This window comes from Ursus maritimus, unplaced genomic scaffold, assembly GCF_017311325.1.
Source record: "Ursus maritimus isolate PB19 unplaced genomic scaffold, ASM1731132v1 scaffold_5, whole genome shotgun sequence".
NCBI lineage: Eukaryota > Metazoa > Chordata > Mammalia > Carnivora > Ursidae > Ursus > Ursus maritimus.
The window spans coordinates 51,688,287-51,703,495 of NW_024426663.1; the positions used below are offsets into that span (position 1 = coordinate 51,688,287).

The following is a 15,209-nucleotide window of genomic DNA, read 5'->3' on the forward strand; positions in this document are numbered from 1 at the left end:
TTCTAGGAAGTCTTCCCATCTCTCGGGCTCCATAGGTCACCTATTATCTAACTCCCATAGTATCCTGGTCTTCTCTGCAACACTCAGTTCACTGGGAATTCCTTTTATGGAGGGCCTTACCCACTAGAATGCGAACTTCAGGAGGTCCTCCTGCATCTGCCTTGTTCCCCACTATATTCCTCATGTCTGGCATGGTGGCTCATCAAGTGGATAACGAGGACTCCAATCTTTGAACTGTCGGAAACAACTGGACCGATTAAAACAGGAGGCAGAGAGAAACGGAAACACAGCAGAACCTCATTACATTCCTTAGCTAAATGACCTTTCTCCCTCTGGAGGCCTGATTTCTTCTTATCATGGGATTGTATATTGTGACTAGGCCTCAGTTAATTCTTCACAACTGGTTTCCGGTTCAGTTCCGAGAAATATGGGCCATGCCACCACGTGCCACCATGGTCAGTAAACCAGAGCTCTGCGACAATCCAAATAAGGTCAAGATGCATTGGTGTGCCTGCCCATGGCCCGTGGCCCCTGCTGCAGAGACAAGCAGCTCTCTTGTCCCAGTCTCACACAGCACAACAAGGCCAGAAGGACCTGGAGCCTTCACTCATTTTGTCTTACCTTCTGTTTTATTTTCTTCCCCCCAGCAAGGACAAACAATAATTCAGTAAAGGAAATATGAACAATGGAAAGAAAGAGAAAAAAATAAACATATCAAAATGGGCAGTGTCCCTCAGGCCACTGCTTTTAAAGAAAACAAGGAGATTAGATTTGGAGATATTTCAGTGACTTTGCTAAAAAGGAGAAAAATAATCAAGCTGGCCTCTCCCTTTCTGGCTGAATTCCTTATCTCTCTCTCTTGATGTAGAAAGAAAGGATTTCCCAGGCCAGGGGTTGTCACTGGCATGCATCAGAATCCCATGGGGAGATGTACTGAGCTTGCAGGTGCCAGCCCCAACTCAGGTCCAGTGAATGAAAATCCAGGGGGAGGGGCCCTCGCAGGCTCACCCTCCCCCACCCCCCCTGCAGGGAGGGCCCTCTCTGAGGAACAAAGCCCAGAAGGCAAAGGCAGAGTCTCGCCCTGTGCCCACTGACATAAGGTACAGCTCAGGTAAGGAACTCGGATGTGTTCCTGGGGTCCCCAGAGTCAGGTATTGAAAAGCTTGTTCAAAGTAAATGGAAAAGGCCTAAGAAAATCAAAAGAATTAGTGCAAAACATACAGCTTTATGAAACAATGAGCAATCAACCTGTGGACCCCTGGTGAGTCTTACCTGTTGGGGTTAAAAACTCAGCAGAAGCTTTGTTACCTGGATCTCAAGAGGTGGGAAAGGAAAGCAAAGTCCTCTAAGCAAAGCAACCACTTCTCTCCTCTATTGCAAGGCGGAGTCGGCACGCTTTAGAGAAAGCCAGGCAGCCTTCACGGCACGGCCCCCATGGCACGAAAGGAATAGGGGAGCAGAGGCTCCACAGCCCCAACCCAGGAGGGAGCCTGGCTCTTTTGTGAATTCCCAAAATATGAAAGGCAGTCATGATCCCATTTGCGGTGGGCTTATCACATGCTGCTACTATGTGCTATCTACATGCTCTTACCGAGTGTGATCTTTACAACAACCCCGCACAGGTACCGTTCAGGTGAGGAAACAGACGCAGAGAGCACCAACGACTTGCCTGCAGTCACACAGCTATCTATAAAGGGTGAGTCAGAGACAATATCCGTCGGTCTGAATCACAGTGATTTCTTAACTTGTATCTTGGCTGTCTCTTATTTTAAATACAAGGACACACACCATTTGGAATGCGACACGAGCAAGAATTCTCAGTTGTCTGCCATTTTTATTTGACTGTGCCCAGCCTCACCTCCGCCTGGGAGATGAACCAGGTGCTTATTTCAGTAAGTGTTACTGACTTCCTCCAATGCATTGTGCTCTGTGGCAGGCACCAAAGTCCCAGATGTAATAAGTGGGAGACGAGGTCCCCCTTGCAAGAATTTACCATAAATTTACAAAATGACAGTGGATTAAAGAGACAGGCATAAAGCACTGACAGGCCGTTTTACCAGAGGTCTGGGAATTGCTGGATTATGCAGAGATTATACCTGGAGATTTAGAGAGGAGGTGTGCTTTGAACAGAGGTCAGAGCTGAGAGCTAAGGGTGGTGCAGAAGAGGAGAAAAGTGGTACAAGTATCAGTCTAAAGACAACTCCAACCAAGGCTGCCCGCAGCCAATGCTGCCTCGGGGCATTCTGCTCCCCCTTAGTCCTGGCCCAATGGACTCTGCCAAGCGCCCAAGCCCACACTGGAAAAGCAACCCTTGGGTTGGGTCACGTGTCCGGAAGTGCCTGCAGGGAAATTCCAAGAAGGGTGCTGCGCATCCTCAGAGCACCGTGAGGCAAGGGGAGCAAGGCTCCCGTTTTAGGAGGTGACTTTGAAACCAAAGTCAGCGGGTCTGAAACTTTCAAATTAATTTCTCCTCTACCTTGAAGAGCTGACAGAGAAATCAGAAAGGAAGCCCATGTAAGCCAAGGAGTAAAAATGGAACTTAAACCCATAATAGGTAGAAGCTTGCTGAATATTTTGAGTGAAAACCTTAACAAAATGCACGTGCTTTCCCCAGCAATTCCGTGTCCATAAACCCTCCCCGGGAAGTAACCACATGGGGTGCAAGGATGACTGCAGCAGTTTTGTTTATAACAGTGACAAAGACTAACACAACCACGTGTCCAACAAGAGATGATTAGCTCACAGAGTTTTGCACGGCCACAAAATGGAATCCTGTAATCCTTTGCAGCCATTACAAATGGAGATGGAGATTTATGTTTATTGACTAGGAAAAAAATCCTAGCGTATTTAGTCAAGTCTGGCTATAAATAAGCAGATTATAAAACAGTTTATATATATGTAATTTTATAAAGTGGAATCACGTGATTCTACTTTCTTCAGACCGAGCCTGAATCAATTGAATAGAATTGAAATCATACAGAATAAACTCTCTGATCACAGTGTAATTAACTCAGATATCAAAAACCATAACATAACTAGGAAAACTACAAATATTTTCAATTAAACAACACACTTTGAAATAATCCATCAAAAGAAAATCCATAGAATAAGGAGAATTTATAGATTAATTTAAACTGAACAATATACAAAAATATAGCACATGAAAATTTGGGGAGGCAACTAAAATAATTATTAAAGGGAAACTTTTACTTTTAGCTGCTCATATTAAAAAACATTTTTTAAGGTCTAATATTAATGACCTCAGATTCTGCACAAAAATAAATAAGTAGGGGCACCTGGGTGGCTCAGTCGGTTAAGCGTCTCAGGTCATGATCTTAGCGCCCTGGGATTGAGTCCCACATTCAAAAAGAATGTAAATAAATAAAAGGGCAAAGTAAAGTAAAAGTAAGCCAAAATAAGAAAAATGAAAAATAAAGATAGCAGCAAAATAGGAATCAGGTAAACAATGCAGAAATCTAAGCAGGCATAAAGCTGTCATTTTGTTTCAGAAAATCTGAGATATTCCTATGTATAAGGCCCTTTGTAAAAGACTTCTATCTCTATGAATAGACATGTTAACAGAAGTTATCTTTGGCTGATAGGATCAAGGAATATCTTTAAAGGCTTCTTGTTGACGTTTATCTGTATTTTCTTTTTTTTCTATCCCTCTTTTATATTTGAGGGCTCCTAAGGGGACTGACTGACATCCTCTGCTTATTTGTTGAAAAGCAATAGACCCTAACTATTAACCCTTCTTTTCCCAAAGGAGGGGCATGTGCCCTGCTGATACGGAAGTTCTGAGTGGGATGAAGATATCTCTCAATCACACGCAGAGAGAAAGGGAGCCCCCTTTGAAGTTTCCTTTGGTTATTATGACTGTAGTCAAGGCTTTGGCTTGGTGCAATTATGTCACTTGCTTTCCTCTCTTTGCAAGCGGAAGGGCCACAGGGGCAGGAAGCGGCACCTAAGCAGAAGCCAACCACAGCTGCCCCTCCACTGTATTTATCTCGAGGACTGCTTTCTGTTCATGGAAAGCTTTTGCGTGAATACTCGAGAAAGAAACTTCCTTTAAACAAGGAAATGAACTTTAGGTAAAACCACACATCAGTAGTTTAAATAAAATTCACAAAAAAGGAATCTGGTAAGGGGATAGCCATCAAAATGATGCCGCCCGCACTCCTGTACTGCAGTCCAAAGGAAAGTGGAGTGAAGCTCTGGGGAGGAAGCAACTGCCCCCGAGGGCATATCAGTGTGCACTGGAATGTCCCCATAGGTCCCTCAGGCCTTGAGTCCTGTCTATCTTGTCGCTGCCGTATAAAAACAACAGCACAGAAATAGTAAGTGTGCAATTTGCTCAGGTGATGACCCAGGCAGTTGGAAGACCATTTCGAACAGGATTCCACGTCCAGATAAATCCTGCAGGGAGGATGATTGACGTGGGAGGTTTCTAAGAGCAGATAACACTTCTTTGCAATGTTTGTCCAGAGGAAAGAGGCACTTCCCCAGGAAGAAGGTCAAGGCCGGTCTATTTTTATAAAAGCATTTCAAATGGTTTAGTGGACTTACTTCCTGTGGTTCCCAGGAATCCTGCAGCAGGCTCTCAGGAGGATGTTGGTGATAGGGAGCAGAGACTTGATGAGTGACAATCAATAATTATCTCTATATTTGCTTTACTTTTTCAAAAAAAAATAATCTAGGGGAAAAACACTTGCTCTAAAAGAGCAAATGTTGACAAAGAGCAGAATGTCCCAAGGTCAAGATTTTGCAAGCTGAAGATTGATTTATTCACTCATTCCCTTTTATTCAATAAATAATCAGGCATCCCCTCTGTGCCAGGCACTGTTTACGGGCTGGGGAGAAGACGGTAAATAAACATGTCTTCTGCCCTCCAAGAGCTTACGGTCTACTGGGGGTGGAAGACATGAGACAGGCCAACACATGGATGGATATATACTTAATTACAAACAGCCGGAAACATTGGATAGGAAAGAACAGGAGGTACAAAAGAGACTAATGGAGGCGGGGGTGGAGGCAGAACTTAGATTGGGAGTTCAGGGAAGACCTCTGAGGAGGTGGCTTCAGCTGCCATCTGAAGAGCGAGGAGGAGCCAGCGAGGAGAAAGTGCTAGTAAGTGAACAGTGTGTATGAAGGCAGCCATGTGGAAGAGACCACACTAGACTCAAGGATCCAAAAGAAGACAGGGGTGGAGGGACTGACACAGTGGGCAAAGGGAGGGAGTGGTGGGAGGCCAGGCCAGGCCATCCAGGATCTTGCAGGATTCAGATTTTACTTTATGGAAATAAAAAGCTACAGAAGGTTACAAGCAAGGGTTTGATGTAGGTTTTCAAAGATCCTTCTCACTCTGTATAAAAATGATGGCAGGGGACATGGACAAGAGAGGCTATTTCAGAAGTTAAGACTGTGGACTGGACTAGGCGTTGACGGTAGGTACTAATGACATAAATCTGATAGCTCTTAACTTGGCCATAAGAGCTTAGGAATTCTACTAGCATTGGAGCTGGGACTAAGGTGAGGCAAGGGAGGCACTTGCTTTGGGCACAAAATTTACTCAGAAACCAAAATAAATAACATTTTAGTGCAATATTTTTTTAAGTTCATTTAGTTATTTAAGTAATCTCTACACCCAATGTGGGGCTCAAAGTCACAACCCCGAGATCAAGAGTCGCATGCTCCTCCAACTGAGCCAGCTGGGCACCCCATTAGTGCAATATTTTTAAAAAATCAAATTTAGGGCAAAATAATCCTTGATGAACAAAATATCAAATTTCTTTTAAAAAGACAGGATCAGCAACAGTGCTGTGCCAAGCCACATAAGGAGCCTGAGGCAAAAGGAAAACGTCTGTAATATTGATCCTGTCTGTATTCAAAATTTTGATATTTTGTTCGTTTCCTCTCTCTTGTTCTGGCTAGCTGACCTTCCCCACCTGTAAACCAAGAGATACTATGCAAAGAAAACTAACAACAAAAATCATCACAAGCCCCCTGGTGGTACAGATGCTCTTCTTTTTCCTGATTCTGGGGACTCTGAGACAGAAAGTGCATCATAGTTGCTCCATAAATATTTCTGATAATGCTAATGGCTAATATCTATCAGGCTCTTCATATGTCAGGAACTTTGCCAGAAACTGGTAAATACAATGATCTAATTTTATCCTCACACCAATCCTGTGAGGTAGCATTACCCCTGTTTTACCATGATTGGCATATACCTGGTTAGCATTTAGTGAATACAGGAAGAAAGAAAGGATGTACAGATTGAAGGGAAAATGAGAGAAAAGAAAAGTGACGGGTCCCATACTATTCCTTAAAAGTCCTACCTGGATTACCAGTGATTCCAACTCCCTTGGCAAACACTCTTCTCCGACAAACACTAATTACCACACTGAAATGGACCTGTGCAGAAAGGAAACTAAACTTAAACATCATCTTTTCCATAGGGATTATTTTTGGCAAGTTAGGTGTTTTAAAACAAACAGCTTTTCTAAGAACATATTTCTTTAATTCATTCATTCCCAAATGTTTACTGAGCAATCACTATGCATCAGGCACACATCTAGGTACTGTCATATGTGAGCAAATCAAACCTGAATGTGGGTCCTCGTGAGGCATATAATCTACTGTGTGTGTGTGTGTGTGTGTGTGTGTGTGTGTGTGTATTGGGAGGTGTGCTGGCACGAGACAGTCAATAACTAGTAAGCGAACACATACGTAGGATCACAAATTATCATGTGTTATAGAAGTAGAGACAGGGAAGTGAGGGGAGCTACCTAGATAGGGTGGGCCCGACACGATTAGACTCAGGGAGGCAGGTATCCTGCTTCCCATAATACTTATGTTGCTGAAAATGCTGTCTGAAGAATTTTTGCAAATCAAATCAACCAAACTCCCACCACAAAGTGTGAAATTTTACAACCTAATGACTTACTCCTCTCGAGGACAGTTTCGAAAAGCAATACCATTTACTTGTTTTCTACCCAAACACATCTATCGAAAAGGTCTTCCCACCACTGAAGGGTCAAGAACACAATACTGGAAAACACTGGAAAATGTTCTGCTTTCTGTCCGCCCCACCCCTGTGGGCTCATCTAAATGTCTAGATTTATGGAATTCCCGAGGAGCCCCTTGAACCCGCAAATACCAAGGAGAAACCGAGGAATACAGGACCTTTGAAAGCCAGCAGAAATTATGCGCAAAAAGATGGCAGCCTAGCAAAGTGAGGAGAAGTCCCTCTGACATTTCTTCTTGCCTCCTGTTGCCTAATCTACTTTCATAGGCCAATAATGTAGAAATTCTCCATTTTTCAAACAACCCCACCCAACAGAGTAGCACTTTGATCTCAAGAGCATGACAGAGGAGCAGTGGATGGTACAGGGTATAAATGGCTTTGAAAGGTCAGTCAGAAAAAAGAAATAAACAAGGAGAGGAACCGTGAGGAGTTGAAGGAATGAAAGCAAACCATGCTTTGAACTACCTGCCAACTTGAAAGCAAACTCCCCTGAGAGGCCACGGTTGACAGATGAGTGTACTGGCAAGGTTTCTGGTACCTACCTATGCTTGCAATGTGCAACATGCACCTTCTTGGAGATGCTAAACACCAGGGGCAGACTTATCTCTTAGTTTACCGTCTTGGATACAAGATTTCAACACACTGCCAAGCTCTTTCGTCCCTTATCAAGCATCAGGCCTTGCCGGGGCCTTCGGTGATATTCTCTTACTTCATCTCCTCCCCATAAAGCCCACCTGGTTCCTGCCAACAGCTGGGATGTGGGTAGGGCTGTGTGTGGAATACCAGTGACATGGTCACAGGACCACGGGGGCCAGCGGGCCTGCTGAAACAGGGCAAAATGTGCAGATGGGAGAAAGGTCCCTTTTGGACTTTTTGTGTGGGATCAAAGAGAGCTGGCAAGGGAAAGGAACCTCTAAAAATAGCCAAAGTCCTTAAAAAGAAATCATGCAAAAGGAAACAAGGTTTATACTGTCCTAATGTAGGTTCTGCAAAAACTAAGCCCTGGCAGGCTGGCGCTGGGACAGCTTATTATTTTCTTCCTGCCCTTTGGCGGAGACACCCACTGGGTCCCTTTGCAAATCCTGGGCCCTGCTCCCCCGCCTGCTTCCTGCATAGTGCTAGAAGTCTCTGCAGGAATGTAGCTCTCCTGGGGCACAGCTGGGGCCTCCATGGCCCACTTTCAAGATCCAGAATAGACTCTGACATGTGAAACGAGCTCCACGGGGTTTACAATCCTCCTTCGTATCCAAGCACCTTAAATACAAAACCTCATGCCGGGATTGCTAACCATTCTTCCAGAGACGCCTGCATATCATCTGTCTGGCAGAAATGTGAGTTTTGTCCTTTTTACTCTTCAGTGTTTTGAATGAGCATGGGGCCCTTGGAAATGAGGCTGCCCAACAGAGGGCTCACATAATAAACTGATGTCTTGGGGCTCAGGGTTTTGCTCTTGGCTCAGGCAAAGATGTGCTTTGATAAGCTGTTCAGCCTCTGTCACACTTCTCTTGGCTAGAGAAAAAGAGAAAGGGCTCATCTATCCCACGTCATAGGAAGAAGAGAAAATACAAAATGATTATCAAGTATCTCATGTAGGATCTATACACAACAGGCACCCAGAGTTGCCTGTTTACTCATATAAAATGCTTTGTGAAACTCCAAGTGCCATAAAAATGTAAATAACCAATGCCTTAAACCAGAGGCTCTTAGTAACAACCATAACAGCACCTTCTATGTCCTAGGCACTAACTACTTGTGAGGCCCTTCCCAGGCCTGCCTTGCTCTACTCCTCCCTTGTGGCACTGGGACGAGACCAGTATCCATAATAGCTTCATTTTACAGATGAGGCAGCTGAGATCAGAAGGGTCAATGACCTGCCCAGTCATGCAAATAGTTAATGACACAGCAGAAACCAAAACCCAGGTCTACGAGAACTTCCCTTCTTCCTGGCCTTTCCAGCCCCGTCCCAAGTAGGACTATCCACTCAGTTACCCCAGGGGGCTCTGGCCCCACCCAGCCCTATGAAAGCAAAGGCAACTGATTCTACTGTGACAAAGGCCAGGAGGGACTTGACTGCCACTGGGTCATCTTGGGGAAGCATCACAGTGACAATCATAAACTGCTGATGGGGTATTTATAGCGCTGAGAAAGAGGGCCATTTTGAGTCTGCCAAGACTCCATTCAAGAGACACAAGTATCTGTCGATGGGGGCTGCGTGAGTTATGGGGGCTGGGAGGGCAGACAGAGTAAACAGAATAGAGAAGCTAAGGATCAGTCATCCAAAGGGCCTCTGTCTCTTTCCCGTATTTCTTTGGCAATTAAAATCATGGACTCTGCAGTCATTAAACCCTATGTTCAGATCCCGGCTCTAACAATGATTTATCTGCGTGACCTTAGACAAACTGTTTAAACTCTCCAAGCCTCGGTGTCCTTAGCTGCAAACTGGGGATAAAAAAGCAATGCCTTGAGTTCAGTTCAGGGCAGCCTCCCTGTTCAGTTAATTAAACTTTGGGACATGACCAGGCTAGGGTAGATGATTACATAGAAAATATTACTCTATTTATTTATCTCTCAGCCGAAAGAAAGAAAAGAAAAGAAAAGAAAAGAAAAGAAAAGAAAAGAAAAGAAAAGAAAAGAAAAGAAAGAAGGGAGGAAGGGAAGAAGGAAAGGGAAAAGCAATGCCTACCTCACAGAACTTCTCTGAAGATTAATTGAAATAATGTATGCAAAGCACTTAGGACAGTACCTGGTACATAGTAAATGTTCAAGAAAAGGTCACTACTTTATGATTTACGAGCTTATTTGATTATTTCTGGGTATGTCCAGAACAGGCTGTTGGGAAACATACAGTAGGGCAAGCCCTTAGCATTTCCAAAGAGATAACAAACACATACTTCAAAAGACTGAGCTGGGAGAAGCCAAATTTTGTAGGTCAGGAGGGAAAAAAAAACACCTAGCAAACAGACCATCTTCCTACGAGTTGGAAGGTCTGCTGTCTCTGAGAAAAGAATGTCCTTGTGGGCTGGTTCTGGACATTGTAACTTGCACAACATTTTCAAGAGAGTGCTGGAGGCACATCACTGAGAGCAGCCTAGGGGACGGGAGGAGGGCTGCCAGAGCCCCTGCAGAACCACTTTGTATTTGGCCGGAAGCCCAGGGCTCCAAAGACTCAGTCTGCAGGAAGCACACGTGCATGTAGGAAGTGTGGAGGTCTTCAGGCTGGCCCAGAGCCTGTAGGACGCTCCGGACCCAGGAGCACCAGAACTGTTCAGACAGGACGGAGGCCTGCAGAGCGTGCCGCTGTGCTGGGGAGCGCACAGGCTTTCCTCTTGGAAAGTGTTTTCTCTAAGCATTAAAATAATTCCTGACCTCCAAGTGAATGATGCTCTATGGGGGTCCGCGTTTGAGGGGTGGATAAGCCGCACTGCAGAGAATTAAAGACCCCGAACCCAGGGAACAAAGAATGGACTGGAAGAGATCCCTGGGAATGTGTGTGTCTCTGCTTATGTTTCTTACTCCTCATGAAGGAGTGCAGGGGCTAAGAGTGGGTTTGAGCTGCTGGGGACAGTTCGGCTGGATTTCCAGGCCCCACTTCCTACCAGCTTCATGTCGTCCAAGCATCTGTGCCCCTCTTACTAGAAGCTCAGCTGGATTGATCTGGTATGGCCAGATTATAACCTCCTTAAAGACAGACACTGTGATTTCTACTGCAGGCCCAGACTCCCTTCTCTAAAAACCCTCGGGGCTAGATATGGTTCTGAGCAGAGACTTTGGGGGATTTTAGACAGGTAGTTTGGTACATATATTGTATATTATGGAACAACTTCAGTGGGGTCTGGGGCAGTCCCCTGTCATCAAACACATTGGTGGTTCTGCACCAGACTGATTACACAAATATTAACACAAAGGGTGATAAATAAAGACTTTAAATCGTCTCAGGACAGTTTGGGTCAGGTTTTGCCACAATTGGCGTTATGAAAGAATATCCAGTTTTCAGAGCTTTTTGTGTTTCAGAATGTAGATTAGGGATTTCAGGTCTTTCTTTTCATTTCCGTTCTTTCTCTTTATTTTCTTTTTTAAATTTCCAGAACAGTCTGCCTGTGGCAGGTGCTGAGTAGGAGTGGTTGGCATCTAGAGTATGACATCTTAGATCTCCCTCAAATAATATTTGATCCTGGAAGCCAGGGGTGGTTTATTCTCACTGACTTAAGGATTCTTGAGGATTAGAAGGATTCTAAATTAAAGAACAGGAGAGAAAGACACTGAACCCACAGGCTCTCTGTCATCCTGGACAGTAACACACAAACCCATGAATACACCGAGAACGGTAACTAGTACATGATGTTCAGCACCCGAGTAAATGAGAGGAGGGCATCATGGCACATCAGTGGCAATGGTAAGCTTTAGCTGATTGCTTAGAAAATGATATTTTTTAAATATTGCTAAAATATTACTAAATGTTAAACTCAAGTTTGTTCAATGCTAAGTCAATAGCACAGGGGATTGGCAAACAAAACAAGCTACATGGAGAATGATAATCAAACTAATATCTATGAATGCTCGCACGTTTTCAAATGCTGGGCTTAGCGCTTTGTACATGTGATCACTAAACACAGCAATTCTGCGCGGTAGCTAATGGGACCCCATTCTGCAGGTGGGGAAACTGAGGCTCTCTGAGACTGAGTGAGTACGTTGCTAGCGAGTGTACAGCTAGGACTGAAACCTGAGTCTAATAGTATGCTGGTAAACCAGCTATCAGAGAAAAGGAAGGAAGGATGAAGGGAGGGAGGGAGGGAGGAACTGAAGGAAGAAAGAGAGGTAGGGGGAAAAAAGAAGAAAAGAAAAAAGAAAAGAGAGAAAAAAGCCCTGATTATAGTATTTTCCAGTTTCTTTGGTGTAAATACTCTCACGGGGTTGATTTCAAGCCCACTAATGATTTACTAACCAGCTTGCAAAATTCCTGAATATTTAAAAATTGGCTTTCACAAACCTGGAGGAACCACCTCCTGTACACACAGTTGAGTCTACGCCATGGCCATGTCCGCAGTTTGCTGCCAGCTCTGGAAGATGAGATTGCAGCTCACGAACACAGCTGGCCTGGGAGCAGCAGACCAAGACGCTAGCCCCGCCAGGCAGCCAGGGGCACATTCCTACCCCAGACCTGGTACAGATCACTGACGGGGGAGGAAGGGGAAAAAGACAGAAGAACACCCTGCTCCCTTTCTTCGGGCAAACTTTTCTTCACCAGAGGGTGTGAGGTGGGTTCCTGCCAAACCTGGCACTCCCTGACAGACTGACAAAACCTAGAGTTCTTTTTCGGCCCTACAAAATTTTTCACAGTGAGATAAAAAGTCCGACTTGAGGCTAAAAGATCTGATCCTTTTTTTGAGATTCTTAAATTCCCAAATATTGCCTTCAAGGAAGTAAGGAAGTATCTTCTACAAGATGGGAAAAATGTTTGGGTCTGCTTTTAACCAAGGGTAGAATATTCCAGCCTAATTTGAACCCACTTAAAATATGTTTAGGGTCTTGGTTTAGCCTCTCTGTTAATACCTATAGGATGCCACTTTCTAATTAGGTCTTCTGATAACATGTTTCCACTAGAGGCTCCTAATAAGGGACTGGACTGGTATTCAATCAACAAATATGCCAAGGGCAATGATTATGTGCAGGCATTTGCTAGTAAACGCAGGGCCTAGAAAAAGAGGCATAGCTTTTGTTCCATAGCTTTAGAGACTAGTGAAGGAGACAGTCAGGTAACCTTAGTTAAATTATATTCATTCACTCATTCAACAAATATTTATCAAGGGCCCATTAGATGCCAGGCATTTTGCCAGGTGCTGGGATACCATGGTGAGCAAGCAGATTGGTTTGTACTATTATGGATCTGACAGTCCAGTCATAGAGAGAGACATTAATTAAATAATCAGAAGAATGAATGTGTAATTAAAAAATGAAGTAAGGGCTTGGAGGAAATGTTAGATGGTCCTACGAGAATGGGAGGAAGCTGACCCAGTTAAAGTCAGCAAAGGCTTCCTTGAGGAATTGGCAATTGAACTAGGACTTGAACAAAATGTAGCCGTTCACCAGGCGAGTGGGGTGGAGGGAGAGAGAGGAATAGTGCTCTACAGAGCGGGGAACCGTGTAGGCCAAGATCCTAGGCTGAACAGGGGCATGGGGTTTCAGGGAAATGGAAGGCCAGTGTGGGGTAAGAGAATGGTGGGTGATGAGGCACGGGGGAAGCCAAGGCTGGTCCTCTGAGCCTTACAGGCCCTGTTAAGGCCTTATAACTTTTTTTAAAAAGCAAAAGGTAACTTTTAAATATGCTTTGTAATTGAAGTGTAGTTGACATACAATACTCTGTTAGTTCTAGGTGTACAACATAGTGATTCGACACTCATATGCATTATGAAACAATAGGGATGAGGCCTTAGTCTTTACCCCAAGCAATGGGAAACCGCTGAATGGTTTCAGTGGGAGATATACATGGCGGTTATAGCCAGGGCTTCCACAGGGTAAATGATGTGCTACTCGAGGGGCATATAGGGAGTCAACTAAAATCGAAACTGGCATGTGTGGTGTGTGGGGGATGCGTCCACATCGGCTTTCTGGAGGAGGACATATCTGAGATGACTTTTTGAAGGGAGAGGATTACCTAGACTGGCCACGGTGGAAGGTGGAGGGAGGAAGAGAGAATGCTTCTGGGTGAGTGTGAGGGTGTGGGGGGACTACAAGAAGAACAAGCCAATACGAGAAAAGGCAACGGAGTTAGGCAGGGACCTGATGATGAATCCTCACAGGTCACGGTGGGGTCTGGGTTTTATCCTGATGGCCGCAGACAAGCTACTGACACAGCCAGAGATCCTCAGCAGGAAAACAATGACCAGACTCATGCCTTAGAAAGGACAGTAGCAGCAGGGTCGACAGTGGGTTAGAAGGCTGCAGTGCTGGAGAAGACAGACCCCCTCTGCCTGCCTGAGCAGCCCAGGTGAGATAAGGGGTTGCATCAGCAGGGAGCAGCCACAGTGAGGACGGAGAAGAGAGGATGATTTTAAGAGACATTAAAAAGGAACAGTTGAATGGGCTTTGTCACCAGTGGGATGAGTAGGAGTGATTTCTGCTCTACCCACAGAATAGTCTAAACAGAATGGATTCTTCTACTTGTGTTGAGTGTTGCCTTATGATCTGGTACAGGGTCAGTTTTTGTAAGCGTTCAATGCATCCTTGACAAGAATAGTGTTCACTAATTGTTGGGTGCAGCATTCCCTTGTTAATTCATTCAGTTAAGCTTGTTGCATTTCAGTCTACACTCTTATCAATATTTTTTGTCTGTTCGCTTTAACATTTATGACAGAAAGGTATTTACATCTCCCGCCATCATGGTGGACTTGCCAAATTCTCTTCATTTTGTTCTTTTCTGTTTCATATGTTTGGAGGCTCTGTCATTAAGTATACATAAGCTTATAGTTTCTATATCTTCCTGTTGAATTATTCCACTTATCATTATGCAGTGATCCCTTTTATCATTGATCATTCTTTTTGCCTTAGACCTAATTTCTATGATATTAACATAGCCACACCAACTTTTAATTTTTGTTAACATTGGTCTGGTATCTATTTTTCATCCTTTTTGCTTTAACCTTCCTGTGTCCTTATGTTTTAAACATGGCTCTTGTAATTGGAGCGTAGGTGGAATTTTTAAGAATCCAGTAGCTAGTAAATATGGCCCATTTACATTCTATTGTGACTATAAATGTATTTGGATTTATTTCTGCCACCTAATTTTGAGCACTGTTTATGATTTTCTATTCTTTTTCTGGATTCCTTTGGATAAGTACAGTTTTATTTCTTTCACCTCATTTCCCTTGTCCCTACCAGTTGCTGGTTGGAATCACTGCATTCTATTTCTTTTCTTTTAGTAGTTACTCTTAACATTTAATATGCATTTAATATTTGACTCAACAAAACCTAAGGTTAATTAATATCTCTAACAAAGAGTTAATACTTTGGGGTGATGCCATCGATAAAGACTGAGATGTAGTGAAGAGAAGGGCCATATGCACCCCAATGCTCATAGCAGCATTGTCCACAATAGCCAAATCATGGAAGGAACCGAGATGCCCTTCAACAGATGAATGGATTAAGAAGTTGTGGTCCATATATACAATGGAATATTACTCAGCTA

The 15,209-nt window shown here is 44.0% G+C and overlaps 1 protein-coding gene, 1 long non-coding RNA gene and 1 other non-coding gene across 6 annotated transcripts in view; 2 read left to right on the forward strand and 1 right to left on the reverse strand.

Moving 5' to 3' along the window:
• The window catches only part of LOC103663711, a 332,830-nt gene that overhangs the window by 111,367 nt on the left and 206,254 nt on the right, over positions 1-15,209 (reverse strand). The gene's annotated exons all lie outside the window — the stretch shown is intronic.
• The window catches only part of FGF1 (fibroblast growth factor 1), a 93,838-nt gene that overhangs the window by 53,168 nt on the left and 25,461 nt on the right, over positions 1-15,209 (forward strand). For 2 of the 4 annotated variants that reach the window (XM_008691453.2, XM_040622291.1), the window contains exon 2: positions 1,623-1,696. The exons of the other annotated variants lie outside the window; for them this stretch is intronic. The gene's annotated coding sequence lies outside the window, so the exon portion shown is untranslated. The remainder of the gene's footprint in view (positions 1-1,622; positions 1,697-15,209) is intronic. 4 annotated transcript variants of the gene reach the window in all.
• Positions 9,482-9,608, forward strand: LOC121100850. Its single transcript, XR_005832637.1, has one exon. It is a non-coding gene; the product is annotated as a small nucleolar RNA SNORA36 family (small nucleolar RNA).